The sequence below is a fragment of the Fragaria vesca genome, unplaced genomic scaffold, assembly GCF_000184155.1.
Source record: "Fragaria vesca subsp. vesca unplaced genomic scaffold, FraVesHawaii_1.0 scf0510244, whole genome shotgun sequence".
In the NCBI taxonomy this organism is placed as follows: Eukaryota; Viridiplantae; Streptophyta; class Magnoliopsida; order Rosales; family Rosaceae; genus Fragaria; species Fragaria vesca.
The window spans coordinates 4,167-17,278 of record NW_004440719.1 but is presented as its reverse complement, the minus strand read 5'-3'; the positions used below and the strand labels follow the sequence as shown (position 1 = coordinate 17,278).

General features: G+C 36.0%; 2 non-coding genes and 1 pseudogene across 4 annotated transcripts; 2 read left to right on the top strand and 1 right to left on the bottom strand.

The window, feature by feature from the left end:
- Positions 1-462: 462 nt before the first annotated feature.
- On the top strand, positions 463-5,281 carry LOC101310368. 2 transcript variants are annotated; one of them, XR_185382.1, is made up of 4 exons: positions 463-1,377; positions 1,472-1,575; positions 2,962-3,053; positions 5,205-5,281. It is a non-coding gene; the product is annotated as an uncharacterized LOC101310368 (transcript). The 2 variants fall into 2 exon arrangements; XR_185383.1 differs by lacking the exon at positions 5,205-5,281 and having other exon boundaries at positions 1,483-1,575; positions 2,962-3,039.
- Positions 5,282-6,673: 1,392 nt separating this feature from the next.
- LOC101310076 lies at positions 6,674-8,197 on the top strand. Its single transcript, XR_185381.1, has 2 exons — positions 6,674-7,497; positions 7,747-8,197. It is a non-coding gene; the product is annotated as an uncharacterized LOC101310076 (transcript).
- Positions 8,198-9,961: 1,764 nt separating this feature from the next.
- On the bottom strand, positions 9,962-11,811 carry LOC101309600 (annotated as a pseudogene). The gene is made up of 4 exons (XR_185380.1): positions 11,703-11,811; positions 11,477-11,610; positions 10,522-10,679; positions 9,962-10,433 (listed from the first exon to the last, which is right to left on the bottom strand). The product of XR_185380.1 is annotated as a 60S ribosomal protein L13-2-like (transcript).
- Positions 11,812-13,112: the final 1,301 nt, after the last annotated feature.

Here is a 13,112-nt window from a genome sequence, read left to right as displayed (position 1 = left end):
GTGCCATATTCTTTCGGTTTGATGGAGAGAGAGATCTAGAGAATTTGCCCTTCTTTTTTTATTTTTTATGAAGGATCTAGATAGTTTGCAGTATGAGGACTGAGAAGAGAAAACAGGGAGATAGAGAGATAAAGAGAGAGAGAAGGATCTAGAGATTTTTTTTTCCCTACGAAAGATCTAAGAATGTGAGAGAGCGAGAGAGAACAGATTTTTTTTCCCAAAACAGCCTTCGCACTGTTCACGGAAACAGTCTACGTGAACAGTATCAGTAAACAGTTGACAGAAAATATATATATAGTAAATAATGTACAAAGTTTTTATATAGTCAGTGCTTACTATGCAAGTACGAGACTTTTATATATATATATATAACATCTTACTGCACAGATTAAATCATTAAAGCTTAGCTAACCCTATCTTCTTTTCTCCTTCTCTCTCTCGATCCACAGATTAAAAATTAGCACGTTTTCCTTCTAGTTTTCTACTGCTCTTGCGATTCCAAGTTCATCACAGTCCAAATCAACATCATCAGATCATCCTCATCGTATCGTCCTCATCTCGAAATTAGATATATCATCATCAGATTTTGCTCAGCTAATTCGCATCACCAAATCAACATCATCAGGTCATCCTCATCTCCAAATTAGATTATTCAGATCGATCCACCCTATTTCGTACATGTTTGCTTCCTCCTCCCTTTTTCTTACCCAACAGATCACAAATTGTTAGTGAAAACCAATTTCTATACAAGCTTTGGTTTAATTTGAGGTTGACATTTGAAGAGGATGGGATTTGATCGAGTAAAGAGGATTTGAGATGCAGAACTGCAGAAGAGTGGGTGAGAGGCAGAGGGTTTAATTAACAATTATACCTGTTATTTCCCTATATAGTAAAGGGCGTACAAGCAGCTTGCACTGTTCATATGCGACCCTATAAAGATACTTTTCCGTCCCTACTTCCCGTTCAATCACGAATCTGCCGTCCTTCCTCGCTTTTCTCTCTTCGCTCTCTCTTCGACCTTCTTTGACTGCAATTTATCGATATCTGCGAAGTATGCATCCTTATCTGACGAATTGGGATAAGATTAAACAAGGCATATCGTGTTGGGAGGAGGAGGTCAGCTCCTCCATCTTCAACGACGACGACGGTGGACTTTCAGGGATGGACCCGCTCCCTTTCCCGTCGAGAATCTTCTCCAAACGGCGGCGCCCACCTCATTGGGAGTAAACGGCGGCGGATTTTGCTTCTTTAAAGAAGAAATCCGTGTTTTTTTGGCTGGGTTTTACAGTTGCAGGTTTGGTTTTGGTTGGGTTTGGACGTTGGCCATCGCAGGGTTTCGTTTTTGGTTTGGTTCAGGAGCCTCTATTCGTTTTGAAGGTCTGGTAATAGTTGGATATATTGTTTGGTTTCACAGCTTTTAATCATATCCAATTTTGCTTTATTGGTAGGGCTGATATTCAGCATGGATTAGTTTGCCTGTAGTTTATTTTGGGTATCTACGTAGCCACTTCATTCCTCGGTTTACTCCCACCGCTCTCTGTTCAGAAAGAACAGACGCCTCATTGCATCTACCAGGTAATGCTTCTTAAACCCGAACTGTCTTCTTCCTTCATAACTCTACAAACCATTCTAACTTTCTGGAGTTTACTTTATTTTTCTATGAATTGGGGACTTTTTCCTTCGGTTTCATGTTTTAACCATTTTCAAGTATTAAGGTTAGAGTGACTACAGCACCTGAGTTGTTAACAGAAATGTAGAAGAAACAAAAAGAAGAAAACAAATTGGGTTTAAGATTTGGGTATCTGATGTTTACTGTGTAGTCATTTTAAATGTATAGGCCTGCTTCACTTTATAGGTTGATTATCAATGAGGTAGTTGTTTCTTAGTCATACTGGAAATCGATGGGTTAACATATGAAGAAGACCATGAATTGAGGAAGCAGTTGCTTCACTTTATAGGTTTGGGACTAAGTATCTTCATTCATATCTTTCAAGTGAGTTCAGGGAGTTCTATTTTTCAATAGGTGTGTCTGTCCAAGTGAACTTCATGTTTGTTTTTATTCTTTTTTGTTATTTTTTTTACTGTTTGTGCTTATATTTATTGTGTTCCTTTGTGAGCTGGGATTGGGTTTGGTGTTGTTTGTCCTCAATGTTTTAGGCATTGCCTGAGGTCGCTCTTGAGGTTGGGGTGTCATGTCATTTTTGTTAAGACGTTGAAACACTCATTATCAATCTTACGGTCCGACCTATATATATATATATATATAAATATGTATGAACATATCCACAACTAATCTGTTTAGTTGGTTTTCATGTACGTAGCTAATCTATTTGTGCTTTGTGTGATTGGGTGCGGCAATAGTTTCTGATAATTAGAAAAAAAAAAAACGGAGTTGGGTGATTGTGATCCAAAGAGTTGCAGGCATGCAGGCAATTATCTATAGAACTAAAATGTGATTAGTATATTTTTGTACCATCACATTTGATTATATGATTAGCAGTTTCATTTTGGTTAATCAACCAAGAGTTCCTGCAGTAGAGAAGGAGGAGCTTGCATTTTAGCAACTGTTTATAGATCTAGGTTAGGTGTTGGGGATGCTTGCATTTCGTTTTGTGATTAATTCGGACTATTTAGAATTCATGCGGCCATATCCTACAAAACCACCTAAACTACCAATGTGTCAAATAACCTTAATTATATTCATCCACTCTTTAGTAAGCAGTTATTTTTAGTCTTCCACAATTAGTATAATATTAGTAAAAACATATAATTCTACCAAGTATTTGCTTCTCAGCTGCCACATCTTTTGATTTCTTTGAAATTGGGTTTGGGCTCTTCCTCTTTGTATTTTTCTTATCTGCCTTTAATTTCCTTATTAATTGGAATAAGACTCAAATTTTCATTTCATGTCTTCGGTTGTGTAAATATTGGAATTTTATGGATTTTTTTTGGCATGTGCAGGCTGTTGCGTTTCAGAATTTGGTTGGAAAAAGAAGTCATCTGGTTTTTTTTTTTTGGATTGGATCAACCATACTGTTACCGGTCAATAGAAGGTATTTGATTGGTCTTTTCTTATTTTTCTTCAAATTTATGAATGATAGTTGCTCATGAATACATTTATAAAACTTTTCCTTGCAAATGTGAAGAATCCTACACTATGAAACCTTGGAAAAGTTAATAATATGCCAAGTCAAGGTTATGGAAAAGTTAATAACCTTGCAAACTGATCTGGGGTTTATATTGAATGTTTCGACTTAAAGTTTGTAGCTTTGGTGGATGATATGGATTTGAGAGATTAGTGTCTAGAGAGGAACAGATTATGATTGCTTGAATATGATGGGTATTATTGTTTGAGTTGATGGTGGATTGTGTTTTGGGAGATGGTTTAGAATTCGATTTGTTGTGACCAGTGGAATTGGGGTGTATACAGGTTTGGGTGAAAAATGGATTAGTAACTCTGTTTATTGCTCAGCGGGATGAACTCTGCGTAATTTTGATTTATTATGCCTTCTGCCAAATAGTTATTTAGTTTAGAAGCATCTAATGTTTTTGTAGGTGCATGATAACAACCGATCCATGTCAAGTCTCTCCCCATTAAGCAGTAAAACTACCAACCACTCATCGTTGCTATCATAACCAGGCCACATCTACAACTAATAATTTGTAGCTTGAACCATAACAGCATGCCATGGTTCTTACTTCTAAGCATAGTATCATCTCTGTTAGCAGCAGACCAATCAGTAGCAACTTGCAAAATATATAAATATAGAGCCGAGCTCAAATGGTGATATGGTTCAGTCTAGCTCTTCATTTACAGTTTCATATTCGTCATAAGGCAAAAGACACTACCCGACTATAACCCTTATCAGTAATTTCTCTGAGATCTCAAATTTTCAGCAAATTCTATTATGCTGAGACTAGCAGACATCAGGAGTTACCTATAATTCCAAAGCATTAGGGTAAGAACATATAGCGCATCTGTTATCCAGTAAAACATGATCCATGGATCCATACTGCCAAGAACATATAGTGCATCTGTAATATGTATTCGATCTTTGCGCATAACCAACCACTATATGTTTTGAAATAATGTTATTCAATTTGGTTATGTGGTGGTGAGATCAGGTCTGGTTATGCGCAAAATATTGTTATGCTTTTGGCTGGCATAGCGTGGAATATTATACAGGATGTTTCTAACAGTGTATGAATTTTTTTTAAATGTCTACGCTTGGAGGCTTAACACCTGAACAATAATGGTATTGTATGGTTCGCTTGAATTTCTTCGATATGTGTTGTTTTCTTTTCTTGCTCTCCTACTGGAGATATAATCTCCTGCTATCCTGCAAAAGATATATTTATTTATTTTCTTTTGGATGCTGGAAAGGAAATATGTGATATCTTTACACTAACAAGTAATAACTCACAGTTGGGAGAGTATTTACTGGTGCAAAAGCTCTTTCTCTTTTGCGTTGGTTAACGAATAAATTTCCTGATAATACTAATTTTGGGAGAAAGGCTTTGAAGACTGTATTTTTTGTTTATAGAAAAAGGCTCTGTAGTTTGTGGTATAAAAAAGTAATATACTTTAATTTCATGAGAGAATTGACAAAATTTGGGCATGATCTGGTGTAGCACTCCTAGACCTTTACGTGAAGATATAATTATAATGTGTAGGAGCTAAGTTGGTTACAAATTGCTTATATCAAATTTGTGAATTCTATAGGTTATATTAGCCTCTTTGGAGCAAGGGATTCGGGAGGAAATATAACCGTCTGTTTTGGTTCATATTTAGTTTCCCCTTAACATTGACAGCACCAATTGCTGAGTATAGGTATATGGTATTCAATTTTGATTTGCTTATAACTTGCTCATCTTTCTTGCTTGCTTTTGCATCGGGTTGTTTATACCGTTTAATTTTACATGCTCAGCCTAATTTTGATACATGTTAAATTACTTCTCATCTATTTTAATAAGTAAGGTGTTTCATGTATGGACTGTATGATTTTGATTTCACATACTCGACCTAATTTTGATATAAAGCTATCTTTTCATCAGGTTTACTAATTTGAGGTCCTTTCCATGTGTGCAGCTAATCCGTTTGTGCTCTGTGTGATCGGATGTGACAATTATTTATAGGAGTGAAAATGCGATTCGTTTATTTCTGCTATGACAATTGATTTAATGATTACTAATTTTCATTTCAGTTATTCAACTACCAGTTGCTGCAGGAGAAAAGGAGGAGCTGTTGAATTTTGGGCTTCAGGTACATATTGTGAAGAAAAAAAAAGGTGAGGGTTGATTATTAGGCTCGGTTGCTTTTCCAACTTTCATGTTGCTACCATTTGCTTATATTAAATCAAAATATGTATATTTTTGTCTTTTTCAGTTTATGTTTTGTGCTTTCAGTAATGACACATCCTGTAATTTCATTAAAGCTAGCAAATTCATAAAATATATAACAAAATCTATTTCTGATGAAAGCTTGCGATTTCATGTTTTTGATAACTGTAAAAGACGAACAAGGGTTTTTTGAATTTGGTTGCTCATACATGAAAGCAAATCAGTCAGACTATGTAACAACAAATCACTTTGTGATCTACAGTCTATTAGGACTTCCTTATTTTGGATACTTTTTCTGTTGTTTACCAAATTGTTCTGTTGTTTCCCATCTGTAGTTGTTAAAATTTTGAGTCATTGTTCACATGTAGTGTAAATTTCAGCCGCCTAAATTCAGAACTTCCAAGAGGAAAGAGTTTTTCCGAACACCGAAAAATTTGCAACAACTTTCAGGTCATGAGACAGCAACACCTTTGCACTGTAATGAAAACGAGGGCACAAGCAGATCAAATCAATGTAAAAAAAGGTTTAATGAGGACAATCCTGATTGTTTTGACGTCTGTGATGTGAAAGTGTATCAGGTAAGGATAAGTCTTTGGCACTACTCAGTTTCACTTTGATTCCATGTAGTACTTGAACTGCTTTCCTACTATTGGCATACAACATTAATAACATATGCTCTGTTTGATATGTATTGCAGTTACCAGCTGCAAACATCTGTGTTTCGCCACATTTCACCAATATATGCACAGATCATCTGCCAAGGTTGGGATTATTTTTTATAATTTTTTTTGTTATTTCTTCGTTGCGCCAATGTATTCACTCCTTCTACTACAAAACCACCCCCAATGTATTGCTTGCTTTAGCTTTTGATCAATATAGGTGCTCACTGTGAAAAGAAATAACTGCTTTCTCACATATAGCTTTCTGTTGGTGTAAATTGAGTGGTGGAGTGTGAAAAGTATGTTATCGTGTGTTCAACTTCAGAAAGCTGTCTTATATAAATATAAGATTTGGAATCACTGGCCAAAAGAACTGATCTTAACGTATTGAATCTGTTGCCGACATTGGCTTCCATATGCATTTGTTTGCTTCCAAAGTCTCTTTGTAAGCTTGCGAATCCTTCCAATTAATTTGTGATTTAGCTCCTTTTTCAACTCCCTTTTCATCCAGTTTATAAATAATTGCAAAAAAAATTTCTTTTTTTTTTTTATTCCCAAAATTTCATTCACATGTGGAAAATGATATTTACTACTATAATTTGGTCTGTATATGTGAAATTTAATATCGTTTTAGTCTATTTCGATCAGTGTTCATTATATAGCTCATTCTTAAATCTCTCAAAAATATGATCATGGTGATTCTGCAGCTTATGTCCTTCATGGGATCTGCACAAAAACATATTGCTCAAGGAGAAGGAGAGGTTGTTTTGCATTGATGTAGGTAATGATGAGGATTGCCCCGTATGAGGGGATGATGGAACTTCAACAACAAGGTATTAATTGTCTTTTACATGTCATTCTTAGTTACTCATGCAGCTGATGGTGAAGGAATCTCAGTCTATTGCCATGAGAATTTTTTCAAATCAATTCATATAGGAAACTGTTGATTGACAATTGGTTGTCCTAGAATAGTTTACTTTCATAGTAATCTTTTGTTTCCCCTGCTCAAGTTTCTTATGGCTCTTATTATTAATTGTAATCTTTTGCTTTTCTCACACTAAAACACGGGACTTTCAAGCTTTTCTTGACGATATTGGCTTTTCCATTGATGACTTGCGAAACCTGATTCACTTTCTTCCTTTTGTGTAAGCTTTTACTTCTCAATACTTTGCTTTGGACTTGGCTCAACTAACCTTTCACTTGAATATTAAATATGATTTTTTATATATTTTAGGTACCAGGACAGTACATTTGTGGTCTCTATAGGTAGAGGTGAAGATGCAATAGAAAGAAACCCAACATAACTAGGCATATGAGTACCAATTAAACAGAAACTATGATGATAAAAGAGTGAACGTGTGTTTTGTTTGTTGGTGACGCGATATATTGAAGGCTGCATATAATGGATTTGGCGTATGCAGCTCAAGACCTAATGGTTCCGCGACCTTCTGCAATGACTTTCTATGATATCTTGGCAACTGGGACGCCATCCATTTTGGTAAGTTCAGTTTTCAAATTCTGATGTAGAACTAGAGCATATCATGATATAATCTTTTTTTTATTATTAACATCATGATATGATCATAATAAGACCTAAGATATTGCTTCTGTTTTCGTGTTGTATGTTGTCTTCTGTGTGAATCTAACATGCCCGCTATCAACCATGTATTAATGAGGTTCTTAATGTCCCTAGATTTGCATATTTTTTGTTCAAAGGAAAACTCATAATCGCTTTCGGAATTTGCAGACATCATCACTAGATATTGCTCAATGCTTCTTTGATGGCAAACTTAGCTGGTGCAAGAGTTGTAACTAAAGATGTATCAGAAAAAGACGAAAGAGTTATAACTAGAGGGGGAACTTGATTCATCAACTCTTGGAAATGAAAGTGAAGAGATACACATCATTTTCTGCTGATACACATCCTTTATTCCTGAGAAAGAGTTGGAACGAAAGAACTTGATTCGACAACTCTTGGAGATGCAATTGAAGAGATATTGGCCAATGTAGATATATGTTGATACACACCCTTTATTCTTGACAAACAATATGGATTCTGATATACTGCTATAATTTATAATTATCATAAGACGAACAAATTTACAAGGCAGAGTATGTTTGTAATTATGCAGCTACCTTTGTCACTTGGTTGAAACACTGCTTCAATACAGCTAATAACAATATTTTCTGTTGATACTATTGATATCATCACTAGATACTGCATCAGTACAGATGAAAGAGATATTGACCAATGTAGATATATGTTCTGTTGATATCGAGAATGACAGAAAAATGCTGAAGTTTCCCGCAGCAAGGCGCGGGCAACAGTCCTCGTTGTTAATTAAACCTAGTGTCGGGCTTTCGGGCTTTGACAATTTAAAAAAAAAAAAAAGGGATCGGGCCCGGCCCGTCTGTTACTAGGACCGGACTGGACATGTAAAATACAAAGCTAGGACCGGAAAAACGAATTCTGCCTATTTTTACATTTAGGATTTATATATACAACATATATCACTGTCAAGAGTGAATTTATTATTATTTAGATATTTCGATTTTAAAAAGTACAATATTAGAAAACCTGGCCCGGCCGGGTCAGGCTGACGGGTCCGGTTCGGGTTTTTTTCGTTGCTCGGGTTTTATGCCCACCCTTACATTCAAGCACCAAAAAAAAGAAAAGTAAAAATAAATTCCATGTACCATCTTAAAAGACTTATGTGGGTTCTCGTTCCCAGAAGCATAGCAAATTTGGATAAGAATATCATATGCTGCTATTTCTTATATTTGTGTTACCTTGCATTGGAAAACAAAAAAAGTAAAAACCATATACAGATAAGCTTCCGAAGCTACCAACCCTCAATTCCTTCCACCAAAAAGGCTATATTTCCATCTTGCTAAACAATAGAACACATACTGGACAGTAAAGCAGAAACTGTTCATGGTTTCAGACTCAGTATCACTGCTCCACAATAATTTGCAATCATGCCAGACTCCCGATCAACTAGTTCAGGATCATAGAAGTTTAACATGATTGCATTTGCAAACTTATCTGGTGAGGGAGAGGAAAACATCAAAAACCTCACCAAAATATATAAGCAATAACAGTTGTATGTTAAACCGCAACATGTTTATGTGCAACAAATACAAAGAAAAAAAATGGGAAAAACATTCCCAGAACAATGAAACACTCTGAAAGTTACAATTCAGGCCTTCAATTCGTTAGACCACCAACCTGTTTAAGTGCAACAATATTTGATCATGATCATGGCAGAAAGCTTTCCATCCTGCAGTTAAAAAAATGAATTGGACACCTGGGTTTTGAACTCCATCGAGTACTCCTTAACAGCCAAATCAATATCGTCGTTAAGATATATATTCACTGCATTCAACTATGGCAGTAGAAATTTTTGCACATCCTCTTCGCTCATAGCTAGCCTCGACTGGTCATCTCTCCCATCCATGTGTCAATTGCTTCTCAAACTGCACATTCGACAAAATGTGGTAGGCTTGGGATTGGTACGTGGGAAAGAATTAGGGGTGGTTTACATACAACAAACCTCGCTGTGGTTGACTGCTTCTCCAACATTTCATGTCTTCCTATTCTTCTGGCTTGCATCACGTTTGGCTTAGGACCTTGTTGCACGTGGTTGCAACACTTGACTTCTTGATTTGGCAGTATCTATCTATCCCAAGACAGAAAATTGTAGGGCAATTCGCGTTTTTCATTTTGCTTCTTTTTTCAAACTTTGATTTCATTTTATAATGTAACTGTACTTGACGATTAGTTTATCTTAATTTACAATTCGATTATTGATTGTAAACCACAGTTGAAGGATTGGAATTCATACATGTATTTGTCAATAGGAACTCATGAAGTAATTGGTTTACTATGTCTCCAAAATCTCAACTCTCAAGGGGATTCTCTCACTTGAAATTTTCTCAGAATGAGTATGAAACTTGGGTTAATCTTTTAGTCTACAAAGAGACCATGACAATCTTTGAAAATAGCATGATTAACCATAAGATCAAAGTACCCGACAAAGAAAGAAAATAAACTAGAAGTGAAAGTCTAATTGCTCATCATATTTTCAAGAATAAAAACCCAAACAATGACATTACAAAATTCTAAACTTAGGATCCCCAGTAAAATAAGGACGCTTAGATTGCAAAATCTTGCAACACATAACCAACCTTGCAAATTGATATAAAAGACAAGTTTTCTACTTCTTCTCTTCCTTTTCAGCCTCAGCTGCCCTCTTTGGCCCCAACATGACGTACATTCACACGTTCCACGCGAAGCTTGTCATATGCATTGCCTGCAGTCAAATCTTTAGTAACCTTCACAAGCTCACAGGTTGGTTTCTCACGGTCGATGGGCAAGAGAGGACCTTGGACCTAGGCTGCATTTGCAAGTTCCTCTGCTGCAGAGTCACCGGCATGAAGCAAAGCAAGTATATAGTTGAGAAACCACGCACTTGGCCAACAATCATAAAAGAACTAATCCGCTTCAACCAAATAACATTACCTTAAACTTGCCAGCACGCCTTGGGAAGACGACTAATTTTTGCTTGTAAGTCTTCAGACGAAGTACATTAACTTGAAACCCCTCAAGAGAACGATTCTTCCTGCGATGGTCACTGAGATTCCAATGGTTGCTGCAAGTTTCCTTGGGATACCAGCTGCCTAATGATATAGGAGAGCAAAGTCTATATAACACAAAAATGCTTCTGACGAAATCAGCAAACAGAGAAAAACTGAAGAAACTATTTTACTTGCACAACAAGGCATCTCAAAAACAAAGGTCACTCTAATTATTCCATTTTCACGTAAAAGTGAGAAGTAGCAAAAACAAAACAAATTCTGGAAGACTTGTATTAAAATACATGTACAACCTAAGTTCAACAACACATACACTCCGCAAAAGTGGCAAATACAGAACAAAGTAGCTTTATGCGGTTCAATGGATATCCTATTAAATATTATACAGTGACCTCCAATTTATCCACTTTAAGGGTATCTTGATATAAACATAACATGCAAACTTCATTTCAAAGAGTCTCATACATAAACATCCTATCTAAGTCCAACATCATCAAATCTCCATTAGTGTGAAGCAGACAATACATAAAAAAGTTGAATAACTTTTAGTGACTTCATGGACATTCCAATGTGGCGCATAAAAGAAGTGTTGACCAATACAAAATTAGTAACAGCTAAGAGAAATCTCATATTGAAACTCACATATACATCCTATCAAAGGTCAAAAACATCTGATCTCCATAAGGGTTCAGTAAAAAATACACAAAACTTTTAGTGACTTTATGGACATCCTGGTATAGCATATAAAAGTAGAAGGGTGCACTAACACTAAATAAATTACCGCTAAGAGAACTGAAATGCAACAGTGTTTGACAATCCCCTAACTCTCCAATTCAATCCATATGGAAACAGCAAAATCACGAGAGGTCAGACAAACTAACCTTCAACTCCTCCAAAGTGAAGTCGCGGCCAGCCCTGACTTTCATGTTATACTTCAAAGTCTGCCCACGAAGAACCGGATGCAAAGGTCCAGCAGTAGACCTAGGGAAGATCTTCACAGCTTTCTTCTGGCGAGCTGGAAAACATCAACCAATCAATCAATCAAAGTCGTACAAACAACCAATTCAACAACAAAAAACAATCAGCAAAGACAATACAGCCACTCACCAACTCTCCTCCTGGTCTTCCTTGCCGGCTGGTTGAACCATGTCTTGACATAGTTCTGCCAGTGCTTCCTGAAGTGCTCCCCTGGGATAACATTGTTGTGCTTCACCATAGCTTACCTACAAAACAAGTCACATCAGCAAACAATGCCGAAAATCATCGAAATCAAGTCCATTTTGAATTCCATTATATAATTAAATCAAGAATCAGCTGAGAAAATTAAAATAACAAACTATGCTCTGTGTAAAATTATCTTCGAATTAGAACAATGGGTTGATTTCTCTATACTTTAACAGTTGTAATCCATAAGAAAAACCAAAAGATTGTTCCTTTAATCGAATTTAATCTTTTTTTTTCTATGGAATTTGAAATTTCATCGAGTGAGTTCATCAAGTATTTGAGAATTACCGAGTGACCGAACATTTGATGAACTCGAAACAGTGATGAAGATTCAGAGGAGAAGAGAGAAAGTGAAGCGAATACCTGAATAAAATGGAGATGGAGGTCTTGCTCTATCACTGCGGTGTAAGACGGAGCGGTTTCTAGGGTTTTTGTTTCTTCTTATAACTAGACTCTTTTATTCAAGTTTGGGCTAGCTGACGGGCCTTACTACAATCTTGACCCGACTTGACCCAACAATTAAGCCATGAGACTTTCGAAACACCCGATTGTGTCCCATCGGCTTTACTAATTAGGTTTATCTATGTCTAACTATGTCGTTCCCAAATTATTTGGGCTTGGGAAACTGGTAATGATGTAGTTTGAAGTTTCGGAGAATGTGAATCTTAAAACCGAACTGTTAATAAGTTTATAGTGTGAGTCTTTAAGAACATAATTAATTAGCAAAACAAATACAATTAACATGCATGTGCATATGGCGCTTGGACCATGAGACGCTTAAAAAACACTCACTTCATAATCAAGGAGTCCAATTAAGATGTATGTTGCGGTTAAACATCATGAAGTATTAAAAGGATGACCAAACTTTAGGTATAAGATGAACTCTTGGAGCCTATAACGCAACTTTCGTCTAGATGTCGTCTATGTTAGCTAGCTAGTGACATTCTAGAAGTTAGCCGTTGATTTCTTTTTGCTCTTACAAGTCCATGCAATTTTGTCTTCCTTGCACATTCGAATCTATTTGAAAAACTTCATGAGTTTATAGCATATAATCACGCAAATCTCAATCATCTTTTCTAATCCGAAAGGTGTTTGCAAAAATACTTGAAAAATAAAAAGAAAATGTTTGTTTGGTACTAATTATAAGGACTAATCACCTATTCCATTAAAAAAAAAAAATTCTCATGCCCATTTGAACAAATCTAAAGAAAAAAACAATAATATCCTTCATAAATATCTACCACAAACTCTCCTCTCTCATTATCCGGATCTGAAACTTCTCTCTCTCTCTCT